Source organism: Puma concolor, chromosome B3, assembly GCF_028749965.1.
Source record: "Puma concolor isolate L17-30 chromosome B3, mPumCon1.1.hap2, whole genome shotgun sequence".
NCBI lineage: Eukaryota > Metazoa > Chordata > Mammalia > Carnivora > Felidae > Puma > Puma concolor.
The window spans coordinates 71,386,716-71,414,064 of NC_141672.1; positions in this window are offsets into that span (position 1 = coordinate 71,386,716).

Here is a 27,349-nt window from a genome sequence, read left to right on the forward strand (position 1 = left end):
GAGCCTGTTTCTGATTCTGTGTCTCCCTCTCTCTCTGCCCCTCCCCCGTTCATGCTCTGTCTCTCTCTGTCCCAAAAAAATAAATAAACGTTAAAAAAAAAAAAATTTTTAAAAAATAAAATAAAATAAAGAGCATCATGTCTCAACCTCTTTCTGCATCCAAGTGCAAGAGATGAGAGCCTCCAAGCTGCCAAAGGGGACTTCTGGCTTTCAAACTTAATCTTAATTGGTGATTAATCAAACTCAGAATTTCATTGTCTTTCTTCAATGCTTTGAGAACACCCAGCAGTAGTGGTCCAATTCTATCATACTTAAAATTAGTCCTTAACCCATACTTCTCTAATATATCAGGCACTGTACAGTGTATTCTCTACTATCTCGTTCAACACTAATTAGAGTTTTGACAATTATATCATTAGCGTATTCCAAGAGTTATCAGTTTTCCACCTACTTTCAAAAATAGGTCTCATTGTCAGCCTGCTAGCAGGGATTCCAACTTCAAAAACCCATTTTATTTTTTTTTTAATGTTGATTTATTTTGAGAGAAAGAGGGTGGGGGACAAAGAGAGAGAGGTTGAGTGTGAGTGGGGGAGGGGCAGAGAAGAAGGGAGGGAGAGAATCCCAATCAGGCTCCTTGCTGTCAGCACAGAGCCCGATATGGGGCTTGATCCCACCATCCATGAAATCATGACATGAGCCAAAGTTGGATGCTTAACTGACTGAGCCACCCAGGCACTGGTCCCCCCCTTTTTTTCTTTTTTTTTTTCCAAAGTCAAACACCCATTTTAGAGACTTCTTCCCAGAAATACCTCCATTACTGTGTTAGATGCATTCTCTGGAACAGTCTCTGAGGTAGAGATTTGTAGGACAGAAGTGTGGAGGATGACTTCAGAAACAATATTTGAAGGGATTGAGGGATGCTAAAATGAGTACAGGAAGATGTTCAACAGCAATATGTTGCAAGAGAAGTCCCAGATGATCCACTTCAAACTTTGGAGCTGAGATGGCCCTTAAATTGGTCCCAAAATGAGGTAAAGGGGCTCAATTATTGTACCCCACATGGCATTAGATGTAGGTTGCCTCCATGGAGAATATGTGATCTTAGATGATGTAGCTTCCTTTTTCTAAGAGTAACTGTCTGAAAGGGCCACATAATGGAACTGTCAGCAGCAAATATTCTTTTTAAAATTTTTTTAAAATGTTTATTTATTTTTGAGACAGAGAGAGACAGAGCATGAATGGGGGAGGGTCAGAGAGAGGGTGACACAGAATCTGAAACAGGCTCCAGGTTCTGAGCTGTCAGCACAGAGCCTGATGCGGGACTTGAACTCATGGACCTCAAGATCATGACCTGAGCCGAAGTCGGCCGCTTAACCGACTGAGCCACCCAGGCGCCCCTCAGCAGCCAATATTCTTGACCGCCATAGGAGTAAGTACCTTAAGTTTAAGGGGATTTGGATAACACAACCCAGGATCCATTACATTACAGTTTGCAGAATTTCAACTTAACACAATTTTAAAACAAATAAAACTAATATGTATCAATAGAAATCAAGATAGAAGTTAACTTTAGGAAGATAGTAAGTTAAATAGGGCATGAAAGGAGTTTCTGTGATGCTGATAATGTTCTATTCACAATATGAGTAATTACTATACAGGTAAATTCAATTTATGAAAATCCGTCTATAAATTCATAAATCGTGCAAGCTTGTATGCATGCTATATTTCAATAAAAGTTTAGTTTAAAAAGCAACATGATACTCAGACACATAACTAAAAGGAATATTTTATAATTTAATCTTTGGTTTTACTTTCACCCAAATTTAGGGGCACCTGGGTGGCTCAGTCCATTGAGCATCCAACTTCAGCCCAGGTCATGATCTCGCATTTTATGAGTTCAGGTCCTACATGGGGCTCTGTGCTGGCAGCTCAGAGTACGGAGCCTGCTCCGGATTCTGTGTCTGCCCTCCCATGCTCATGCTCTGTCTCTCTCTGTCTCTCAATAATAAATAAATAGTTTTTTAAAAAAATTACTTTCACCCAGGTTTGTATTTTGGAATGAGTATATTGTACTCTTTACCTATAATTTAATATTCAATTCTCCATAGTGAAGGTGGCTAATTACTATGACTGGAATATTTTTGAAACAATCAGTTTGATAGGCTATTTGCATAAATGTTTAACTGATGTCTAAAATGTTCCTTACCAAATTATTAAAATAAGAAAAATATCAGAATAACTACAAAAATAACAATGACAACTGCTTGAAGAAGTATACACTCTGGTAGTTAAAAGTTATTTAGCTCAACCACTTTGCCTGAACAAGATTCAGGAGATGAAGTTGACTAAATTAAAGGAAAGACAATATAATGGCTTGGTAATTGCCATGCAAATACCCCATCATTACAGTATGAATATGTGATTGCTTCTCTCCTTTAAAGAAGATTCTAGTTTACATGGTATTTACTTAGGGACTATTAAATGTAATTATAGGGTACATTTCAGGAGAATAGAAACAAAGTAAAATTTGGTTGTGTACATCTATATACTCTAAGAGTTAATAGTTATTTTCCAAAAATCATTTGTTTGGATGTGAGTGCCCCGCTTATCCTTAATCTTAACCAATTGATAAAGTTATACATTTGCCCCAGAAGAATTTTTTGACATGACAGAACTTAATATATTGCATATCTTATTTTGAAATTATAAGAATACTGTAGCCAAGAAATAAAATTAACCAGGGTACTCATGAAATATGTCAATGACAATAATGTCACATGATAATTTTTGTTATAGTTTTTATAATACATAGTGAAAAAGACATAAACAGTAAGACTCTACAGCAGATATTCTGTGTTCATGAACTATGTTTCTACTGCCTATTACAGAAACCAGACTACATTTCCCAGCATCCCTTACGCATAAATGTGGCTCTGTGACCAAGTTCTGACCAAAGGATTTTCTTTGAAGTTGATGTACAACACTTACAGGGCCGGCCCAGAAAACAACTTACACAAATAATTTCTATAACTTCCCTTCCCCTAACTGCTAGCCAGAGGCAGACAACCCATCACAACTGGGAAGATGGGAAAGAAAAACATGAAAGGAGTCTAAATGCCTAGACAACCAAGTCCAAGGCTATGCAAAGAATGGAAATATCCACACTATACTTTAGGTGAGAGAGAAAAATTTATATTGTGCTATGTCACTGAAATTCAGAGGTGTGTTTGTTTGTTACAATACTTACTTAACCTAAACAATTATTTACCTTAAATAATACAAAAAATGAACTGTAATTGATGTGCCACCATTAAAAAACTAAACTATGTGATATTTTTATAGGACAAAAAAAAATACAGACCGAACCCCTAGAGATTTCTGTTACACTGTGTTAAACTTCCATCTGCCATAACCTGGAAAGCAAGTCATATACATGAGACTATTACTCTAGAGAAAGTGACTGAGAAAGTGATTGGGAAAAGAATAAAAAATGTGTGTTGGTTATTATTGGCTGCCTTTAGCAAAGTGTTTCTAAAAAGATGATGTTAAAAAATTTAAAAACCATTGGAGAATTTCCAGAGATCAAATCCTTTCAGGACTGGAAAGACAACTATTTTGGATTCTCCTCTAGAAAGTGCTAAGTATGGAGGAAAAAAAAAGTGAACAAAAATGATTCAGGGAAATTAAAATGGGTAAAAAAGTGAAATAGTTGAAAAAACATAACAAAGTGAGCAAGTTAAGAAAATCAAAGTATTTAAGAACTTTAGGAAAGAACTTTGGGTTTGCTTATTATCCCATGGAACTAATGGAACTCAGATCAGAAGCTTTGCAAGTTTTGATGGGAATTATAGCCAAAAGAAAAAAAAAAAAAACAAGACTCTACTGAAACTAATATAAATTGTATGCCAAATGCACTTCAATAATTTTTTTTTCAACGTTTATTTATTTTTGGGACAGAGAGAGACAGAGCATAAATGGGGGAGGGGCAGAGAGAGAGGGAGACACAGAATCGGAAACAGGCTCCAGGCTCTGAGCCATCAGCCCAGAGCCCGACGCGGGGCTCGAACTCCCGGACCGCGAGATCGTGACCTGGCTGAAGTCGGACGCTTAACCGACTGCGCCACCCAGGCGCCCCGAATAATTTTTTAAAACAAAAAACAAAAAAACAAAAAAAATGTAAGACTCTCATCTAAAATGCCTGCGGTTTTTCAAACCTAAACAAACAACAAAAAACCTAAACAGCAAGTAAACTGCAAGCACATCTCAACCCCAATCAGAACATACTCTCCTTTGTTCATGTAAGATATGATCACTGAGAACAGTAAGAAAGGACCCAAAAATGGTGGAGCCAAAGCCCTCAGACAATGATTGATAGAGTAGGGATATTTCTCCCAGAAGTCAAAATCAGAGTCTAATCAATGAATTTTCCCTACAAACCTCTATTGCAATGTGAGCCTCCATTAAGCCTGTCTACCAGGACGTCAAACATTAAAACGTATCTGTAATGCTTTGTCTTTAAATTTCCATACTTTCTTTCTTTCTCTTTTTTTTTTTTTTTTTCTTCCACCATCATGTATTTGATGGATTATGGGCTGATAACTTGTTTTGCTTCTGGTTCAGTGATTGCTGGACCTGCTGAAGCTATCACCAGAAAAGCTCTAAGGTAGACAGAATGAGAGAGGATATTGGACTGTCTCCCAGGGTATGAACAAAGGATATATCCAATTTCCAGGCGTGATACATAAAATTTTCCTGCATAATCCTCCACACTCTTGTCTTCCTCCATGTGCTGCCTATTACAGATGGTCCAGCAAAGGACAAGACTCTACAGTAAAACCAGAATGTTAAATGAACCTCAAATCCTGAGTGACCAGGATGAATATTGTCATCTAAAATATCTGAGTTTGGGGGTGTCTGGGTGGCTCAATCAGTTGAGCGTCCGACTTTGGCTCAGGTCATGATCTCACCACTCGTGAGTTCGAGCCCCACGTCGGGCTCTGTGCTGACAGTTTAGAGCCTGGAGCCTGCTTACGATTCTGCGTCCTGCTCTATCTCTGCCCCTCCCTCACTCATGCTCTGTCTCTCTCTCTCTCTCAAGAATAAATAAAACATTAAATTTAAAAAAATAATAAAAAAAAATAAACTTTCTGAGTTTGGACTTTTTATAAGAAAAAATTGAACCCATTTTATATTAAGGAAGAGCAGAGGTTTGGGGTTATTATAGATATTATAATTATTATGATAATTCTATGTGACAAAGTGCAATTTTACCCAAAGTTCAAAATCTCAGTAGTAATGATGGTAAAAGTAAGAAAAAAATTACAAAAATAAATAGGGTTTATATATTTGGTAATTCACTTGGGTTCTCCCAGTTTGTTTTTATATCAGGTAACTAATGAATTGGACTGACCATCAAGGTTTGTTACAGCACTAATAATCTATGATTTTATGACATCATCTCTGGGGTAGAATGGCAGCAACAATCATTTTTTAGAGTTTCATAATTCCATAAACCTGCATGGGTCACCCAAGGTGAAATTTGGTATTTAGATTTCATGCCAAAACCTATGTAATTCATTTTCTATGAGTCCTAGGCCTCATCACTAGCCAAGATTCAAACCTAGACACTAAATGTTCATGATTAATGTGTTCCTTTTTGGAGTGTTTAAGGCTTTTTCTGCCTGCAATCTAACTTTACTGTTGATTGAATGAATTATCAACACCTGTCTAACAAGATTATGGTTGCTTCACATTCAGGGTCATCTTAATATATGGACCAATTATTTCCTAGTAGAATGTATTTTCAGAAGATTACCACCACCCCCCCCTTGTTTTTCCAAGAAATTGGTCTGTTTCTTGTGCTACTAAAAAGATTTTCCATGACCTAGTTAGTCATGATGACAAGGATGACTTCTCCTCAAAAAATGGTCTTTTGGGGCGCCTGGGTGGCGCAGTCGGTTAAGCGTCCGACTTCAGCCAGGTCACGATCTCGCGGTCCGTGAGTTCGAGCCCCGCATCGAGCTCTGGGCTGATGGCTCAGAGCCTGGAGCCTGTTTCCAATTCTGTGTCTCCCTCTCTCTCTGCCCCTCCCCCGTTCATGCTCTGTCTCTCTCTGTCCCAAAAATAAATAAACGTTGAAAAAAAAAATTAAAAAATGGTCTTTACTGGCTTTTAGTAGTTGCCTGGCCACTCCCAGGGTCCGACTTTGAGAGAATTCCTTGGTATAATGAGTATACTAGGGATAGTACTACTTAGCAACAAATGGATACAGGTTCTAAAATTGTGTGCGGGCAATAGTCAGGAGGGAGAGTTTCAAGTAAAATTAATAGTCACCTTGTGCTTTTTAAAAAATCAATGTATTATTGAAACGATATTCCTTCAAGGTTGCACAGCTGGTTTAATGCTGATTATGCTTTAAGCCAGAGAGAATAATTAAATAGAACAGAAAATGGTGTAAGGTTATTCATGACAGAAAAGATGCCAAAAACCTAAAACAAAGGCCATTTGCTGATAAAAGAAAGAAGCTAAGATAAATTTAATGAAAAGCTACTAGTTTACAACTTTTTCTTCCCTCATTTAAAGGAGTTAGTTTTGCAAAATATTGTATACACATAGAGAGTTCTACACTTTAAAAGCAACTCTAAACACATTCTTGTTGTTCCCATTTCTATGACTTACATGTAATGAATAGGACATATTAAACCCAATTAAAGTTTAGCTTATGGGCTTTTTTAAACATGTTAATTAAGGGGCACCTGGGTGGCTCAGTCGGTTAAGTGGCCGACTTCGGCTCAGGTCATGATCTCGCGGTCCGTGAGTTCGAGCCCTGCATTGGGCTCTGTGCTGACAGCTCAGAGCCTGGAGCCTGTTTCCGATTCTGTGTCTCCCTCTCTCTGACCCTCCCCCGTTCATGCTCTGTCTCTCTCTGTCTCAAAAATAAATAAACGTTAAAAAAATTTTTTTAAATAATAAAAAATTAAAAAAATAAACATGTTAATTAAATAAAACAATATTCTTAAAGAAAAGGACTCTTTGGAGCCTAGATTAAAACATAAAAGTAAAACAAAATTTTAAGAAAAATAATCTTATAATTATTTTAATGGGTATTCATGAAATAAACCTATATTAGATATTTGAGGATATCTATATCTAGATAATTAATTTTAGGGAAGTTGGATTTCATTGTAAATACTTCAAAAAATTTATTAGCATTTGATTTTCTTCATCATATACTTGTTAGTGACGTATTGATATCAATCTTTAAAAAAAATTAACATTGATTTATTATTGAGAAACACAGAGAGACAGAGCATGAGCATGGGAAGAGCAGAGAGAGAGGGAGACATAGAATCTGAAGCAGGCGCCAGGCTCTGAGGAGTCAGCACAGAGCCCGACGTGGGCTTGAACTCACAAACTGCAAGATCATGACCTGAGCCGATGTCAGACGCTTACCGACTGAGCCACCCAGGTGCCCCTTGATATCAATCTTTTAAATACTGATGGTTCCTTAAGCACAAAAATTAAAATTACTCATATATTCAGACATCATTTTTAAAAAGCAGTATTAAGCTCAGTCATGTTGTAAATTTTTGTTCTCATCTTTGGAGAGTTAACATTATGGTATTTCTCACTTGAAAAGATTTGTTTCATTTATATTAGGTTATTTTAAAGGTCATTCCCTTGCTGACTCCATTTCAAAAATGTATTAGCTTTGTTATTATTGGCTAATGTCTGAGGTCTTTGAACTGTTTCATGCACAGACATATGCGAGTTAAAGGATTTCAGAAACTTTTAAGAGTCAATTTAAATTTATACATATACATTCAGACACATATATTAAAAAAGCTGAGGTCTGAGCCCATTCTACTTAACTATGATGAAACTACTAAAATTAAATTTAAAACTCCAGCTTCTATGGCCCTAATAGGTATATAGAAAACATCCAGTCCTCCATGTGGGTGGTTACACAAATGCATTTCAGAGAAGAATCACAACTATCTGTTACATTTTCTTCTATGAATTTAAAAAAAATGTTTTTAATGTTTACTGATTTTTGAGACAGAGTGCGAGCGGGGGAGCAGCAGAGAGAGAGAGGGAGACACAATCTAAAACAGGCTCCAGGCTCTGAGCTGTCAGCACATAGCCCAATGCGGGGCTCCAGCCCACGAACCCTGAGATCATGGCCTGAGCCTAAGTCAGACCCCTAACCGACTGAGCCACCCAGGCACCCCTTAAAAAAAAACTTTTTTACACATTTATTTATTATTGAGAGACAGAGAGAGACAGAGCATGAACATGGGAGGGGCAGAGAGAGGAGGAGACAAAGAATCTGAAGCAGGCTCCAGGCTCTGAGCTATCAGCACAGGGCCCGACGCGGGGCTCGAACTCACAAACTGCGAGATCATGACTTGAGCCGAAGTCGGAAGCTTAACTGACTGATCCACCCAGGCGCCCCTCTTCTATGAATTTTAAACTCTCTAAGCAATGATGCATATTTCACTGAACATCTTCCTCACTGTCATTATATCAGATGAGGTAAAAGCAAGGTGTAAAAATGTCTCTCCACTTTAAAGAGGAAACAAAACTTTGGACTGGGATTTACTTTTAAAGAAAGTTATTTCCATAGATTTTGCATTAGTTCAGCAGCAAAATTAGTGTAGCTTTTTGCTCAGCGTCCTCCTGGTTGTTCAGTCTGTCACAATGCATAAAATATCATTGTTCTGATATCACTGCAAGTTTTCCAAGCAGTTGCATTTGAAACATAATTAAAACACACTACTTTTTAAATTTCAAATGATCATTTTATACATTTATTTTTCCATAAGAGTTGTACTACTAATCAGAATTGAAGAATGAATGTTTCTTTTATTTATTGAATATTTCAGAATTCCAATTTTCATTTAAAATTTATTAATTAATACTAACATTACTTCTTATCAGTTCATGTTCTCCCACAACCTTGAACTCCTCCTGAAAAAAAGCATCTGGCAGCATTTTTCACATTGCTTTAAAACAAAATTTTAGCTTGTAAAAAGATAAATTTGGCATTTTTAATATTGGATACATACACAAATTTTTAATTTTGAAAATTATGGCTTGCTCACGTGCTGTATCCAATTCCTAAAAAATTAAGCAATGTTGTGTCAACAAGAATAAGAAAACGTATTTGGTACCAAGAGTGCATTTATGTGAGCAGCGGTCCAATCATTGCCAGATCCACCCTGATTCATCTTTGTTTCACTTTCTCTCCCTCTCATTAGCAGTTTTCCAGACAAGCATACAGTGACTTTGGTAAGATATAATCAAATCATTTCTGCCATATAGTCTTTAGACCCTGTAGGCTTCCACAGGACATTTTGCTAAAAATATATTTAATTGATTCATGTCTCAGTGTGGGGTATGATTGGTACCACCTGGGTTTATGAAAGAATGTGTTTATTCTGGTGAGACTTTGCTGTTTCTGAAGGCCCAGGATATGACTCCCCCATCACTTCATGTGGCCAGACTGCCATCAAACTAAAGCCTAGCAAACTTACCTTTAATTTATTGAATATGCCATGTTCCTTCTGATCTCAAGCCTTCGTCAGTCCTTTTCCTCACTCTGAAATTATCTAATCACACCTCACCCATTCTACTACCTTGAAGACATCTCAATTATCGTATCTAGGCCACTTCAATCTCCTTTTCACTCCACTTGCTTTTGGTTGTGGAGTGAAATACATTAAATTGGTCCCATATAGCAATTGTCACAGTTATAATAAATTTGTTTTTCATTATTTTTCCCCTATGTCTGCTTTTCTATATACACCTCAGTTGCCAATAAGACTGAAGTTGTGTCTATTTTTAATCACCTTATTATTAATAAATGAATGTTCCATAAATGTTTATCAAAAATCTATTCAAGGGGCGCCTGGGTGGCGCAGTCGGTTAAGCGTCCGACTTCAGCCAGGTCACGATCTCGCGGTCCGGGAGTTCGAGCCCCGCGTCAGGCTCTGGGCTGATGGCTCAGAGCCTGGAGCCTGTTTCCGATTCTGTGTCTCCCTCTCTCTCTGCCCCTCCCCCGTTCATGCTCTGTCTCTCTCTGTCCCAAAAATAAATAAATGTTGAAAAAAAAATTAAAAAAAAAAATCTATTCAAATTATACAGATACATTTACAGAAGTATTTAGAATGTAGATTCATATTTTTCTCCACCCATGAGAATGATTTCAGCAAAAATAATTCTAAGAATAGCCTGGAGTAACTATTAGTAGTAGTAGTAGTGATAAAAAACTATTAAGTAGATGCCCACTAGTTAGGATACATTTTCTGCAAAGAATAATAATGATTAAGAATTCAAACTTTTAATAATCATGAAACTTATTACCTCATACGACAAGAGGGTCAGATATAGCAAGAATCTAGACATTAAATCCGTGCTCAAAAATATCCCAAAGGCTCCAGATTGTATTCATCTTTAGAATCCTAGCTATTCCCTCTGACTAGACAACTTTAGCAAATCTATGTGTCACTTCTAGAAATGGGAAAAAAAATCAGATAAATGGTTTGTGTGTATACTTCTCTTTGGAGAAGAATGCCAGTCATGTATCATCAGCTGAGATGATAATATACGGCTACAGCTAACCTAATCACTAGCAAGAGGAAAGGGACTACCATGGTTAGCTTAGACCAGTCAGGACTACATCTAGTGCAGGACATTGTGTCAGTCTCCACTGAGGCATGAACTATAAAGAGGTAAAGGGATACCAAAAACAAATTGGTTTCCTTTTAGGAACCAGTAAATAGTTTGGGGAATTAAAATTAGGTAGGTAGTTGGGGGCGCCTGGGTGGCTCAGTTGGTTAAGCGTCCAACTTCAGCGCAGGTCATGATCTCACAGTTCATGGGTTCGAGCCCCGCATCAGGCTCTGTGCTGATAGCTGAAAGCCCGGAGACTGCTTTGGAGTCTTTGTCTCCCTCTCTCTCTGCCCCTCCCCTGCTCACACTCTGTCTCTTTCTTTCTGAAAAATAAATAAACATTTTAAAAAAGTTTAAAATTAGGTAGAAGAGTCAGAATTAGTGACCCCAAAATATAAGGTAGTAAGATAACAAAGATTCATTTTTAAAAAAATAAAACAAGTTCTTTTATCGTTTTATAGTTTTGCCAAAGAAAATATTTAAAAAAATATTCTGGGGCGCCTGGGGGCTCATTCAGTTAAGCATCTGACTCTTGATTTTGGCTCAAATCATGATCCTAAGGTCCAGGGATAGAGCCCCGTGTGGGGCTCTGCGCTGAGCATGGAGGCTGCTTAAGATTCTTCTCTCTCCCTCTACCTCTCTCCCCTGCTTGCACATGCACTCTCTAAAATAAAAAAAATTTTAAAAAAAGAACATTGTTTTTTATTTTCCCCAATTCATTGCACAATTTTCACCTCATGATTTGTGTGAGCCATTTTCTTCCCTTTAAAAATGAAAGACAGGGACACCTGGGTGGCTCAGTCAGTTGAGCATCTGACTTTGGCTCAGGTCATGGTCTGCAGTTTGTGAGTTCAAGCCCCACATCGGGCTTGCTGCTGTCAGCATGGATCCCTCCTTGGATCTTCTGTCTACCTCTCTCTCAGCCCCTCACCCACTTGCGCTCTCTCAAAAATAAAACATTAAAAAAATGAAAGATAGTTTAGGCTTGATGTTTGGTCAAGGTTATGCAAGAAGCAGGGGGCATGGCGAGAAAAGCTAAGGGAAGGAAAATTTAGTCTGCACAAGTACAAAGGTGTAAAGAAACATTTAAAAAAAATAAATGGTCTTTCCTAAAACAATGTAGTCTACTTTTATAACTCTATGTATTTTTATTACAAAGTTATGACAATGAGGTGTCTTCTGTCTTGGGAAAGATTTAGATACAGAGATGCATAATATATCCAAGAAAAGCACCGAAATGTGACATGAATGGTTGAGTCTTTCTTTCTTCAGAGGTGACTTTAAAAATAATTATAAATTTCTTTTATGATTCCAAAATTAAGACTTCAGCTTTTCTTTTTTTTTTAAAGTGAGCTAATGTTCTACTAATGCATTTAGTTGAAATTGGATGTGAAGTTCAATTAGCACATGTTCCTTATACTCAAGAATATTATGAAAAGCATCCTAGCATGCTACTAAAACCTCAGTGTATACAAGCAGGAAAGTTAATCACCATCATTATCATTTATACCTCGTTCTGGTAACTGCTGAGTCTTGCAACAGTAAATTACATACATGCTATAAAAGAGCAAAAAATATTGTATTCAGCAAAGAATCTAAACTACCATACGCAATACCAGTCTTTGATGAGCTTTAATGATTCTTTATTTATGTAAAAATAAAGAAAAAATATCACTAAGTAACCCTAGTTTTATCATGGCAAAGGAGATGTCAAAAAGCTCACTACACTGGGTATAAGTACTTTTTGCTATGCTAGTATTACAATTCCTCTAGTTATTGGTTATTCTTCATCATTGATAATCTCAATCATTGATCATTCAAGAATAACATATCCACTATGGGCACTGTCCAGACACCTTTGCTTCTACTCCATTGCTCTCTCTCTAGGCTTTTGATCATTTCAACCCTCATTAGCATATCCACTAAAGGGTAAATGAGAAAATGAGGCCAGATACAAATAAATTGGTCAAAGTGATTCCAGTAGAGGAAAGGACTGAAGACTTTAATTGAATATCAACTACTGATTAAGAATATTCAGAATGCCTTACTTAAAATTTTAAATTTATCAATAAATGCGAATGTAAATTATTTGAGTGGTATATTACTGTGAAAATTTTCAAAACATTTAAAAGAATGATAAAATAACAGGAACACCATATTAAAAGAAATCAGAATTCTACAAAAATGGTGCCTTGTTTCTCAAGTCAGTTCTCTATCACATGGTAAGAATTGAACTGAACCTGTAGATCACTTTGGAAGGGGCAGAGGTATGCCATCTTAACTATTTAAGACTTCTTATCCATGAATATAGGATCTTAGCAAAACTTCAAAACATTGCTGAAGGTATAGAAATACAACTGATTTATGGTTTTTCATCTTGTATCCAGCAACTTTGTTGAATACACTTATCAATTTCTAGTACCTTTTGTGATATTTTAGGATATTGTATATGTAAGATCATGTTATCTTAGAACAGAGACAGTTTTGCACCTTCCTTTCCAATTTGGATGCCTTTATTTCTCTTTCTAGCCTGGTAGCTCTGGATAAAAATTCCAGAACAGTGTTGTATACCAAGAGTCAAAGTGAGTATCCTTGTCTTCCTGATTTTAGGGGTAAAGCTTTCAGGTTTTCACCATTGAGTATCTGTGGATTTTTCATAACGACTTTTTTGTCATGTTGAGGAATTATCTGTTATTCCTCGTTTTCTGAGTGTTTTACTGTTGTTGTTCCATCATGAAAGTATGTTAGATTTTGTGAAATGCCTTCTCTACATGAGCAAAAATGGTCATTCATTTTTGTCTTTTCTTCATTCTATGTCAATTACTTTTATGCTATGAACCACGCTTGCATTCTTGAAATAAGTTCCATGTGGTCATAGTATATTTTTTTTTATTATACTGCTGGATTTTTATATACTAATACTAGTATTTTGCAGAGGATTTTTGCATCAATAATTCATAAAATATATTGATTTGTAGTTTGCTTGCAATGCCTTCAATAATGGCTTCATTATCAAATTAATCAGTTATCTAAAGTGGATTCTGCTGGCCTATGTTTTGGAAGATTTTGTAAAGGACTGTTGTTAATTCTTCAAATGTTTGGTAAAATTCACCAGTGAGGCCATCTTGCTCTTGGCTTCTCTTGCTTGGGAAGTTTTGATCTCTTTCCTTAATATATGTCTATTTGACTTTTTATTTTTTTCTTGAGTCAGCTTCAGTATTTGTTGTGCTTATACGAATAAGTCCATTTCACCTATCTAATCTAATCATTGATATAACTCATTCATACAATTGTTCAGAGTATTCTCCAAAATCCTTTTCTTTAAACTTATGTAAGCCTATAAGTAACGTCCCCAATTTTATTTCTGATTTTAGTATTTTGAGTTTTATCTCTTTTGTTCTTGGTCAATCTAAATAAGGACTTTGTTGATCTGTTCAAAGAACTCACTTTTGGGTGTCTTAATTCTACTGTTTTTATATGCTCTATTTCATTACTCTCCATCTTATTTTCTTCAGCTTGCTTTGAGTTTAGTTCACTCTTTTTCTATTTCCTTTGGTTGGAAACATAGGCTATTTATTTGATATCTTCATTTTTTTTATAATGTAGGCATTTAAAGCTACAAATTTCCCTGCAAGCAATACTTTCACTACATCCCTAAGTTTTGGTATGTTACATTTTTTTGTTGTTTATTTCATTTGTATTTCGTTGACTCATTGGTTAAGAGAGGTTTTTAAAATTATTACTTTCCAGATATTTATAAATTTTCCAGTTTTCTAGTTTCATTCCATTGTGGTTTGAAAAGAAACTGTATGATTTTGATATTTTAAGATTTTTTCAGATTTGTTTTCTGACCTAATATACAGTCTATTCTGGTTAATATTTCATGTGTACTTGAGAACCTGTAACCTGTTGTTGTCTGGTAGAATGTTCGATACATGTATGATTGTTATTTTTGTCTTATCGTGTTGTTCAAGTTTTCTATTTTCTAGTTGCTATTCTCTCCAGTTGTTCCATTAATCATTGAGAGTGGGGTACTGAAGTCTCCAACTACTGTTGTAAAACAAGCTATTTATTCCTTCAATTCTACAAGTTTTGTTTCATATATTTGGAGACTATGTTGTTATATATGTATATGTTTATCATTGTTATACCTTCCAAATGGTTTAATCCTATTACCAGTATATACTGTCCTTGTCTCATTAAAATTTTCACTTTAAGTGTTCAAATATATTTTGTATGTTTTCATGGAATGTCTTTTTCATACTTCACTTTCAACATATTTGTGTTTCTATCTAAAGTAACTGTCTTGTAGATCACAACAGTTGAATCATGTTTGATTTTTTTCTTTCTACTCTGCCAATTTCTGCCTTTTAAGTGGAAAGTTAAATCCATTTACACTTAATGTGATTACTGATTGGGAAACACTGCTGCCATTTTGCTCTTTGTTTTCTATGTCTTACCTTTTTTGTTGTTAATGCTGAATTTCTCCAGAAATTATTTTTTTTTAATTTTTTTTCCACGTTTTTATTTATTTTTGGGACAGAGAGAGACAGAGCATGAACGGGGGAGGGGCAGAGAGAGAGGGAGACACAGAATCGGAAACAGGCTCCAGGCTCTGAGCCATCAGCCCAGAGCCTGACGCGGGGCTCGAACTCCCGGACCGCGAGATCGTGACCTGGCTGAAGTCGGACGCTTAACCGACTGCGCCACCCAGGCGCCCCTATGCATTTGTCTTTTAAACCATGTAGGTAAAAAAGAAGAATTATAAACCAAAGACACAATAATACTGGATTTTACATTTACCTTTGGAGTTAACTTTTCCGATACTCTTTATTTCTTCATATGGCTTCAAATTACTCTTGATTGCCCTTTGATTCCAGCCTGAAGGATTCTCTTTTTCATAATCTCATAGGGAAGATCTACTAGCAATGAACTTCCTTTTGGTTAGCTTGGGATATTTTAATTTCTTCCTTATTTTGGGGGCATAGTTTTGTCAGATATAAAACTGTTTTGACAGATTTTCTTCATCAGCACTTTAAATAGGTCATCCGCTATTTCTTCAAATATTATTATGCCCCCTTTTCTCTCTCTTCTCGTTGTGAGACTCCTATTTCATATATTTTGGCACACATGGTTATGTCCCACAGGTTTCTCAGGCTCTATTCCTTTTTCTCTTCATTCTTCTGCACTTCAGGTTGGATACTCTAAATTGATCTTTCTTCAGATTAGCTGGTTTTTTCTTCTGCCTACTCAGACCTGAGGGGTTTGTTGTCTAACCCCTCTAATAAACTTTCCAATTTTATTGTTACGTTTTAACTCCAAAAATTCTTTTCGGCTCCATTTCCATAATTTATCTTTTATTTGTACTCTCTTTCTGGTGAAATATCATTCTTCCCATTTCTTTTAGTTCTTTTTCCATAGTTTCTTTTAGCCATTTGAGCATACTTAAAATAACTGATTTAACATATTTTTCCAGGGACACCAATGTCTGGACTTGCTCTGGGGCAATCTTTAGTTAATTTCTGTTTTTTTTTTTGTTTTTTTTTTTCTTAAAAATGGACCATACTTTGTTTCTTTATATGCGATTTGTTTTTGTTGTTGTTGAAAACTGGGCATTTTTAACACCATAATGTCATAACTCTGGAAATTAGAATCCCCCGTCCCAGAATCTGTTGTGACACTCTTTGTGGTTGCTGTTTGGTGATATTTTTGAGCTATTTTTGTAAAGTCTGTATTTTTTTATATGTGGCCACTGATATTTTCGTTCCATCAGCTTAGTGATTACCGAGTGATGTGATAAAATTTTGATTTACTTAAACACTTAGGAAAAACAACAAAACAAAAAACCTGATAGGGAAACAAAATTCAAAAACTCTTTGCAGACTGGCTATGTGTTGAGACACTGTTTATAGGTCTTCTTACCCTTAACTTGCTGCTTGTGTAGTACTTTCAGGAAAAAGGTAGAAACAAAGTCTCCTCGGGTCTTTTCTGAGTATGTGTCCAGTCCTGGTATACGCATGGTCATCTAAATTGTACAGATTATGTGGGTTGTTAAAAGTCTAATTCTTCCATGTATCTCCTTCCCCAGTGTCTTCCTATTCAAATCTTTTGTTTTGGCTATAGTTTGCCCCAAGTGTTAGCCCTAGCCCCAAGTGTCATTGGCTTATTTCATTTACTTTAAAGGCTTTCAACAAATGCTGTCCTGAAAGTTCTGGGCAAGGTCCAAGGCAGACAAAATAAAGGCAAACTCTCAGGGATCCTTTAAGAAACCACCACACAGGGGCGCCTGGGTGGCTCAGTCGGTTGGACGTCCGACTTCGGCTCAGGTCATGATCTCGCGGTCTGTGAGTTCGAGCCCCGCATCGGGCTCTGTGCTGCCAGCTCAGAGCCTGGAGCCTGTTTCGGATTCTGGTCTCCCTCTCTCTCTGACCTTCCCCCGTTCATGCTCTGTCTCTCTCTGTCTCAAAAATGAATAAATGTTAAAAAAAATTAAAAAAAAAAAAAAAAAAAAAAGAAACCACCACACAGGTCATAACATGCAACCACAATTTTTGGAGACCAAGGTCTATTTATTGCTCTCTCTGTGGGGAAAAAAAAAAATCCCTGTACCAGGGATCCAGGCTGTTATCTTCCAAGGTCCTCCAAGGTGGAGAGTGAGGGATTATAATAGAGTATGTTAAAATGTCACAGAGCTCTCATCGAAATTCAGCTGTTTTTATTTTGTGACACAGTCTCTTGATTGTTGTGTTTGATTAGATGCCAGAAATCAGAAAGAGTTCTTTCTAATATTTTTTGCCAGCTTATTCACTGCCTTTGTGGAGGCATGGAGATTTAGAACTCCTGACTCTTGGGGCACCTAGGTGGCTCAGTTGGTTGAGTGTCTGACTTTTGATTTTCAGGTCATGAAATTAAGCCCCACATTGATGTCTGCACTAAAAGTAGGGCCTGCCTAATATTCTCTTTCTCTCTAAAATTAAAAAAAAAAAAATTTATCATTTTCACTCATGTAACTCTAATCATGCCATTTGAGTCCTTATATTTTTTTTTCTTGCCTCATTGCCCTGGTTATAAATTTTATTACACTATAGTGTAAAATGTGGCAACAAATGTTATTATCATGTGTACTAATATAAAAAAATTAAGTGGTTCACCTTTTTTGAATAACTGTATTTAGGAATAATTTAATTATACAACTCACATTCAGTTGCACAAATTTACTTTTTGTAAATTTGCAGAGCTGTGCAACCATAATAATATTGCTCCTTTAAAGTATTTCCATTGACCCAAAACAATCCTTCCAACCCAACTACCATTACTCCCCATTCCTACCCACAGCAACAGATAATCACTAATCACTATTCCATCTCTACAGATTGCCTCTTCTGGAAATTTCACATTAAAGGAATCATATATGTCAAATTTTGTATCTGACTACTTTCAGTTACCATGTTTTTGAAGTTCATTTACCATTGGGAATACATCAGTATTATACTTTTTTTTTAAATTTTTTAGTGTTTTATTTATTTTTGCAAGCAAGAGAGACAGAGCATGAGCAGGGGATGGGCAAGGAAAGGGGGAGACAGAGAATCCAAAGCAGGCTCCAGGCTCCGAGCTGTCAGCACAGAGCTGATGAGGGGCTCAAACTCACGAACTGTGACATCATGACCTGAGCGGAAGTCAGACGTTCAACTGACTGAGCCACCATAGTGCCCCATAGTATTATCCTTTATAGTGTTGAGTAACATTCCACGGTATGAATACATAACAATTTGCTTATCCATTCACCAACTGATACACATTCGGATGGTCTCCAGTTTCTGATCATTATAATGTTGCTACGAAAATGAATATACAAGACTTTGTGTTAATATACAACTTAATCTCTCTGAGATACCTAGATACAGAATTGCTGGCCAGTATGATAAATCTGGTTACTCTTTTTATGAAACTGCCAAATTGTGTCCCAAATGGCTGGCATATTTGATATTTCCATAGGAAAAGGATGAGAATTCCAGTTTCTTCATAGTCTATCTAGTAATTGTTTGTGAGGTGGTATCTTATTATGTGTTCAGTTTTCATTTCCCTAATGCTTAATAATCTTGAGCATTTTTTATGTCTTTATTTACCATTTGGATACCTTTCTGGGGAAAAGTCCCTTTTATTTTATTTTTAAAAATATTTTTAATGTTTATTTATTTTTGAGAGAGAGAAAGAGATAGCAAGAGTGAGAGAGGGGAAAAGAGAAGAGGGAGACACAGAATCTGAAGTAGGTTCCAGGCTCTGAGCTGTCAGCACAGAGCCCGATGCAGGGTTCAAACCCACGAACCAAGAGATCATGACCTGAACCATAGTCAGACACTTACCCAGATTAGCCACCCAGGCACCCGGGGAAAAGTCCATCTTAAACTTTACATTGTTGAATTGGACTGGGGGAAGATGGCGGCGTAGGAGGACGCTGGACTCACTGCATCCTGCTGATCACTTAGATTCCACCTACACCTGCTTAAATAACCCAGAAAAGCGCCAGAAGACTAGGAGAACGGAGTCTCCAGAGCCAAGTGCAGATGAGAGGCCCACGGAAGAGGGTAGCAAGGGCGGAGAGGCGGTGCACGCTCCACGGACTGGCGGGAGGGAGCCGGGGCGGAGGGGTGGCCTGCCGGCAAAGAAGAACCCCCCAGTCTGGCCTGCAAAAGTGGAGGGGCCTACAGAGTGTGTTCGGACAACAAGCAGGACTTAACATCTGGAAAGTTACAAGCTAACAGCTCTGCTCGGAGATGGGAGGGCTGGAGGACAACAGGAAGGAGAGTTGTTGAGCCCTGGACAACAGAGCTCAGCTTGGCGGGGAAACAAAGGCGCCTGACAGCGTCATCTCCCTCGCCCATCCCCCATTCAAAATCTCAAAGTGAACCAGTTCCTGTCAATGAATTTGCTTGCACTGTGCAAAAACCCAACACTGTGCGTCTGCAGATCCATCCCTCCTGCAGCAGTCTGACTCCCTCCCGGTGCCGCAGGGCCCCTCCCAAAGCAGATCTCCAAAAGAAAAACAGGCTGAGCCTTCCCCTCCCGCCCTTGTGCACCTTGCCAATCCACCCCAGCTAATACACCAGATCCCCAGCACCACAAGCCTGGCAGTGTGCAAGTAGCCCAGATGGGCCGCCACCCCACAGTGAATCCTGCCCCTAGGAGAGGGAAAGAGAAGGCACACACCAGTCTGACTGTAGCCCCAGCGGTGGGCTGGGGGCAGACATCAGGTCTGACTGCAGCCCCGCCCACCAACGCAAGTTATTCAAGACGGCACAGGGGAAGTTCCCCGCAGTCCCGCACCACTCCAGGGACGATACAAAATGACGAAATGGAAGAATTCCCCTCAAAAGAATCTCCAGGAAATAACAACAGATAATGAACTCATCAAAAAGGATTTAAATAATATAAGAGAAAGTGAATTTAGAATAATAGTCATAAAATTAATCGCTGGGCTTGAAACAGTATAGAGGACAGCAGAGAATCTCTTGCTACAGAGATCAATGGACTAAGGAACAGTCAGGAGGAGCTGAAAAACTCTTTAAACAACATGCAAAATAAAATGGAAATGACCATGGCTCGGATTGAAGAGGCAGAGGAGAGAATAGCTGAACTACAAGATAAAATTATGGAAAAAGAGGAAGCTGAGAAAAAGAGAGATAAAAAAAATCCAGGAGTATGAGGGGAAATTAGAGAACTAAGTGATGCACTAAAGAGAAATAATCTACGCATAATTGGTATTCCAGAGGAGGAAGAGAGAGGGAAAGGTTCTGAAGGTGTACTTGAAGAAATCATAGCTGAGAACTTCCCTGATCTGGGGAAGGGAAAAGGCACTGAAATCCAAGAGCCACAGAGAACTCCCTTCAGACATAACTTGAATCGATCTTCTGCACGACATATCATAGTGAAACTGGCAAAATACAAGGATGAAGAGAAAATTCTGAAAGCAGCTAAAGATAAACGTGCTCTAACATATAAAGGGAGAACTATAACACTCGTGACCAATCTCTCTACTGAAACTTGGCAGGCCAGAAAGGAATGGCAGGAGATCTTCAATGTGATGAACAGAAAAGATATGCAGCCAAGTCTGTCATTTAGAATAGAAGGAGAGATAAAGGTCTTCCCAAACAAGCAGTAACTGAAGGAATTTGTCACCACTAAACCAGCCCTACAAGAGATCCTAAGGGGGATCCTGTGAACCAACGTACCAGGGACATTGCTACAAGCAGGAATCCTACGGACATCACAATGACTCTAAACCCATATCTTTCTATAATAACACTGAACGTAAATGAACTAAATACGCCAACCAAAAGACATAGGGTATCATGATGGATAAAAAACAAGACCCATCTATTTGCTGTCTACAAGAGACTCATTTTAGACCTGAGGACACCTTCAGATTGAGAGTGAGGGGATGGAGAACTATTTATCATGCCACTGGAAGTCAAAAGAAAGCTGGAGTAGCCATATTTATATCAGACAAACTAGACTTTAAATTAAAGGCTGTAACAAGAGATGAAGAAGGGCATTATATAATAATCACAGGGTCTATCCATCAGGAAGAGCTAACAATTATAAATGTCTATGCGCCGAATATGGGAGCCCCCAAATATATAAAACAATTACTCACAAACATAAGCAACCTTATTGATAAGAATGTGGTAATTGCAGGGGACTTTAACACTACAATTACAGAAATGGTTAGATCATCTAGACACACGGTCAATAAAGAAAAAAGGGCCCTGAATGAGACACTGGATCAGATGGACTTGACAGATCTATTTAGAACTCTGCATCCCAAAGCAACAGAATATACTTTCTTCTCGAGTGCACATGGAACATTCTCCAAGATAGATCACATACTGGGTCACAAAACAGCCCTTCATAAGTATACAAGAATTGAGATCATACCATGCATACTTTCAGACCACAATGCTATGGAGCTTGAAATCAACCACAGGAAAAAGTCTGGAAAACCTCCAAAAGCATGGAGGTTAAAGAACACCCTACTAAAGAATGAATGGGTCAACCAGGCAATTAGACAAGAAATTAAACAATATATGTAAACAAACGAAAATGAAAATACAACAATCCAAATGCTTTGGGATGAAGCGAAGGCAGTCCTGAGAGGAAAATATATTGCAATCCAGGCCTATCTCAAGAAACAAGAAAAATCCCAAATAGAAACTCTAACAGCACACCTAAAAGAAATAGAAGCAGAACAGCAAAGACAGCCTAAACCCAGCAGAAGAAGAGAAATAATAAAGATCAGAGCAGAAATAAACAATATAGAATCTAAAAAAACTGTAGAGCAGATCAACGAAACCAAGAGTTGGTTTTTTGAAAAAATAAACAAAATTGATAAACTTCTAGCCAGGCTTCTCCAAAAGAAAAGGGAGATGACCCAAATAGATAAAATCATAAATGAAAATGGAACTATTACAACCAATCCCTCAGAGATACAAGCAATTATCAGGGAATACTATGAAAAACTATATGCCAACAAACTGGACAACCTGGAAGAAATGGACAAATTCCTAAACACCCACATGCTTCCAAAACTCAATCAGGAGGAAATAGAAAGCTTGAACAGACCCATAACCAGCGAAGAAATGGAATCAGTCATCAAAAATCTCCCAACAAGTAAGAGTCCAGGACCAGATGGCTTCCCAGGGGAGTTCTACCAGACGTTTAAAGCAGAGATAATACCTATCCTTCTCAAGCTATTCCAAAAAATAGAAAGGGAAAGAAAACGTCCAGACTCATTGTATGAAACCAGCATTACTTTGATTTCTAAACCAGAGACCCATTAAAAAAAGAGAACTACAGACCAATATCCCTGATGAATATGGATGCAAAAATTCTCAATACGATACTAGCAAATGGAATTCAACAGCATACAAAAAGAATTATTCACCACGATCAAGTGGGATTCATTCCTGGGATGCAGGGCTGGTTCAACATTCACAAATCAATCAACGTGATCCATCACATTAATAAAAGAAAAGCTAAGAACCATATGATCCTGTCAATCGATGCAGAAAAGGCCTTTGACAAAATTCAGCAATGTTTCTTCATAAAAACCCTCAAGAAAGTCAGGATAGAAGGAACATACTTAAACATCATAAAAGCCATGTATGAAAAGCCCACAGCTAACATCATCCTCAATGGGGAAAAACTGAGAGCTTTTTCCCTGAGATCAGGAACACGACAGGGATGTCCACTCTCACCGCTGTTGTTTAACATAGTGTTGGAAGTGCTAGCATCAGCAAGCAGACAACAAAAGGAAGTCAAAGGCATCAAAATTGGCAAAGATGAAGTCCAGCTTTCACTTTTTGCAGGTGACCTGATATTATACATGGAAAATCCGATAGACTCCACCAGAAGTCTGCTAGAACTGATACAAGAATTTAGCAAAGTTGCAGGATACAAAATCAGTGTACAGAAATCAGTTGCATTCTTATACACTAATAATGAAGCAACAGAAAGACAAAAAAAGAAACTGATCCCATTCACAATTGCACCAAGAAGCATAAAATACCTAGGAATAAATCTAACCAAAGATGTAAAAGATCTGTATGCTGAAAACTATAGAAAGCTTATGAAGGAAATTAAAGAAGATATAAAGAAATGGAAAGACATTCCGTGATCATGGGTTGGAAGAATAAATATTGTCCAAATGTCAATACTACCCAAAGCTATCTACACATTCAATGCAATCCCAATCAAAATTGCACCAGCATTCTTCTCGAAACTAGAACAAGCAATCCTAAAATTCACATGGAACCACAAAAGGCCCTGAATAGCCAAAGTAATTTTGAAGAAGAAGACCAAAGCTGGAGGCATCATAATCCCAGACTTTTGCCTCTACTACAAAGCTGTAATCATCAAGACAGCATGGTATTGGCACAAAAACAGACACATAGACCAATAGAATAGAATAGAAACCCCAGAACTAGACCCACAAACGTATAGCCAACCAATCTTTGACAAAGCAGGAAAGAATATCCAATGGAAAAAAGACAGTCTCTTTAACAAATGTTGCTGGGAGAACTGGACAGCAACATGCAGAAGGTTGAAAGTAGACCACTTTCTCACACCATTCACAAAAATAAACTCAAAATGGATAAAGGATCTGAATGTGAGACAGGACACCATCAAAATCCTAGAGGAGAAAGCAGGAAAAGACCTTTCTGACTTCAGCAGTAGCAATTTCTTACTTGACACATCCCCAAAGGCAAGGGAATTAAAAGCAAAAATGAATTACTGGGACCTTATGAAGATAAAAACCTTCTGCACAGCAAAGGAAACAATCAACAAAACTAAAAGGCAACCAACGGAATGGGAAAAGATATTTGCAAATGACATATCGGACAAAGGGCTAGTACCCAAAATCTATAAAGAACTCACCAAACTCCATACCCGAAAACCAAATAACCCAGTGAAGAAATGGGCAGAAAACATGAATAGACACTTCTCTAAAGGAGACATCCAGATGGCCAACAGGCACATGAAAAGATGCTCAACGTCACTCCTTATCAGGGAAATACAAATCAAAACCACACTGAGATACCACCTCACACCAGTCAGAGTGGCCAAAATGAACAAATCAGGAGACTATAGATGTTGGAGAGGATGTGGAGAAACGGGAACCCTCTTGCACTGTTGGTGGGAATGCAGACTGGTGCAGCCACTCTGGAAAACAGTGTGGAGGTTCCTCAAAAAATTAAAAATAGACCTACCCTATGACCCAGCAATAGCACTGCTAGGAATCTACCCAAGGGATACAGGAGTACTGATGCATAGGGGCACTTGTACCCCAATGTTTAGAGCAGCACTCTCAACAATAGCCAAATTATGAAATGAGCCTAAATGGCCATCAACTGATGAATGGATAAAGAAATTGTGGTTTATACACACAATGGAGTACTACGTGGCAAGGAGAAAGAATGAAATATGGCCCTTGGTAGCAACATGTACGGAACTGGAGAGTGTTATGCTAAGTGAAATAAGCCATACAGAGAAAGACAGATACCATATGTTTTCACTCTTATGTGGATCCTGAGAAACTTGGCAGAAACCCATGGGGGAGGGGAAGGGAAAAAAAAAAGAGGTTAGAGTGGGAGAGAGCCAAAGCATAAGAGACTCTTAAAAACTGAGAAGAAACTGAGGGTTGATGGTGGGTATGAGGGAGGGGAGGGCGGGTGATGGGTATTGAGGAGGGCTCCTGTTGGGAAGAGCACTGGGTGTTGTATGGAAACCAATTTGACAATAAATTTCATATACTGAAAAAAAAATTTGCAATTTTCAATTAACAAAAAAAAAATAAAGCCATCACTCATAAAAAAATAAATAAACCTTACATTGTTTATGGGTTGTCACATGATTGAACTGTAAGAGTTAATTTTCTGACACACAGCCTTTATAAGATATATGACTTGCAATTATTTTCTCCAACTCTTGTTTGTCTTTTCATTGACTGATGTCTTTTAAAGTGCATACGTTTTTAATTCTCCTGAAGTCCAATTGAACTTCTTTTTTTCTTTATGTAGTTTTGTTGTTGGGGCTAAGAAATATTTATGTACTCAAATGTGTACAAATTTTCCCCTGTGTTGTCTTCAAAGAATTTTATAGTTTTAGCACTTACATTATCCTTTTAATAAATTTTTCTATATAGTGTAGGAAAGCCTCTGAATTTATCTTTATGCATGCAGACATCTCATTGTCTCAGCACCATTTCCTAAGTAGACAACACTTTCTCCACTGAATAACCTTAACTCCTGTCTAAAATTGTGTTTATATCATTGGTAAACACTTTAAACACCTTTGAAGCAATCAAGCACCTATTTTTTTTGTCGCTATTGATATTGTTATTATTAGGATTACTATTACTATTATTGCATCCAGCTTTTTAGGATGCATTATCCTACCTTATCTCAACTCAGAGATCTTACACAGATTTATTAATGTTGTCACCAGTCGTTTCTTTTTAAAATTTTTTAATATTTATTTTTATTTTTGAGAGAGAGAGAGAGAGAAGTGTTTGTGGGAGGGACAGAGGGACAGAGAAAGAGGGGAACAGAGGATCTGAGGTTCTGTGCTGACAGCAGCAAGCCCGATGCAGGGCTCAAAACCACAAACTGTGAGATCATGACCTAAGCCAACGTCAGACGCTCAACCAACTGAGCCACCCAGGCATCCCCAGTTGTTTCTATTAAAGAAAATATAAAGCCATTCAAACACCCTTATCACCAAACCAATTTTTTCCACACCTAGAATAATTTTTGGTTTATAATTCTAATACAATCAAAAGCTATGCATATACTGTTCCCTAAGTGTTTAAATTTTATACATTCAAATTAAAAATAATGGTGGAATAAGTGCCTGAATTTTATATATGCCTATACACACAGATGTTATACACTGGATATGCAACAGGATATAATGTTGTGTATATGATATTCTATTCATTAAAAACTAAATTATGAATACATTTCCATGTTACTGATATTCATAGATATTATTTTTGTGGCTTCACAGTGTTCTATAATATGGAACTTGCAATATAATTTTTTAATTTTCTATTAGATCTGGCATCACAGCTCTTTAAAATAGAATCTCTCTTTTTCTGATATTTTTCCTATCTTCAGTTCCATATCCCAGATATAATTTGATCAAGGTTAGAAGTGTGAATGGATGCCTTTACCTTGGTGTTCTTTTGTAATGATTTACCTATTGTGGGATTCAATTATATTTTCCTACATTCAGGTCAGGCTGACGAAACAACTAATTCAATTGTCAGTCGATAACTCAGAAACAATGGAGCTGGCATCAGTCAGTTTATACCCACCTTATGCATTTTTAAAATAGTATTTTTTTCTTTTGGGAAAGGAAAGTGAGATCTTAGAATATTAGAAGTAATTTGCATTAGTATTATTATGGCTCTGTTGTAGTCAACCTAAGTTTTCATAGTAAATTCTTACCTACTCTAGGTCTCAAATTTTGGCACACAGGCACTAGTCAAAATAAGTTGACTAGTCTCATAATTTTATATGAGTTACACATTAGGAGCTATGTGTGGAAGTGTATGTAATAAACATTGGAATCTTACAGAGTTTGAGTAATGACGCAGTTTGGGTTCAACCTCAACCAATAACCATAGTTTGAAATGTTCTTTAAAATTTACTTTTATGAAAAGAAAAAAACGTGTGTGTGTGAGCACACGTATACATGTGTGTGCGTATATCATATGCACACACACAATGACAGAATGACAATGAGGAGCAGTCACTTTTTTTTATCTGTTCAATATCAGTCACTGCGTGTTAGAAAGGTAAGATAGGTCATCTGTTATTAGACATTTAAAAACACTTTAAGGAGGCGCCTGGGTGGCGCAGTCGGTTAAGCGTCCGACTTCAGCCAGGTCACGATCTCGCGGTCCGTGAGTTCGAGCCCCGCGTCGGGCTCTGGGCTGATGGCTCGGAGCCTGGAGCCTGTTTCCGAATCTGTGTCTCCCTCTCTCTCTGCCCCTCCCCTGTTCATGCTCTGTCTCTCTCTGTCCCAAAAATAAATAAAAAACGTTGAAAAAAAATATTTAAAAACACTTTAAGGACATTAGTTTTAAGGAGCGCTACACAAGTGTCCACTTGGG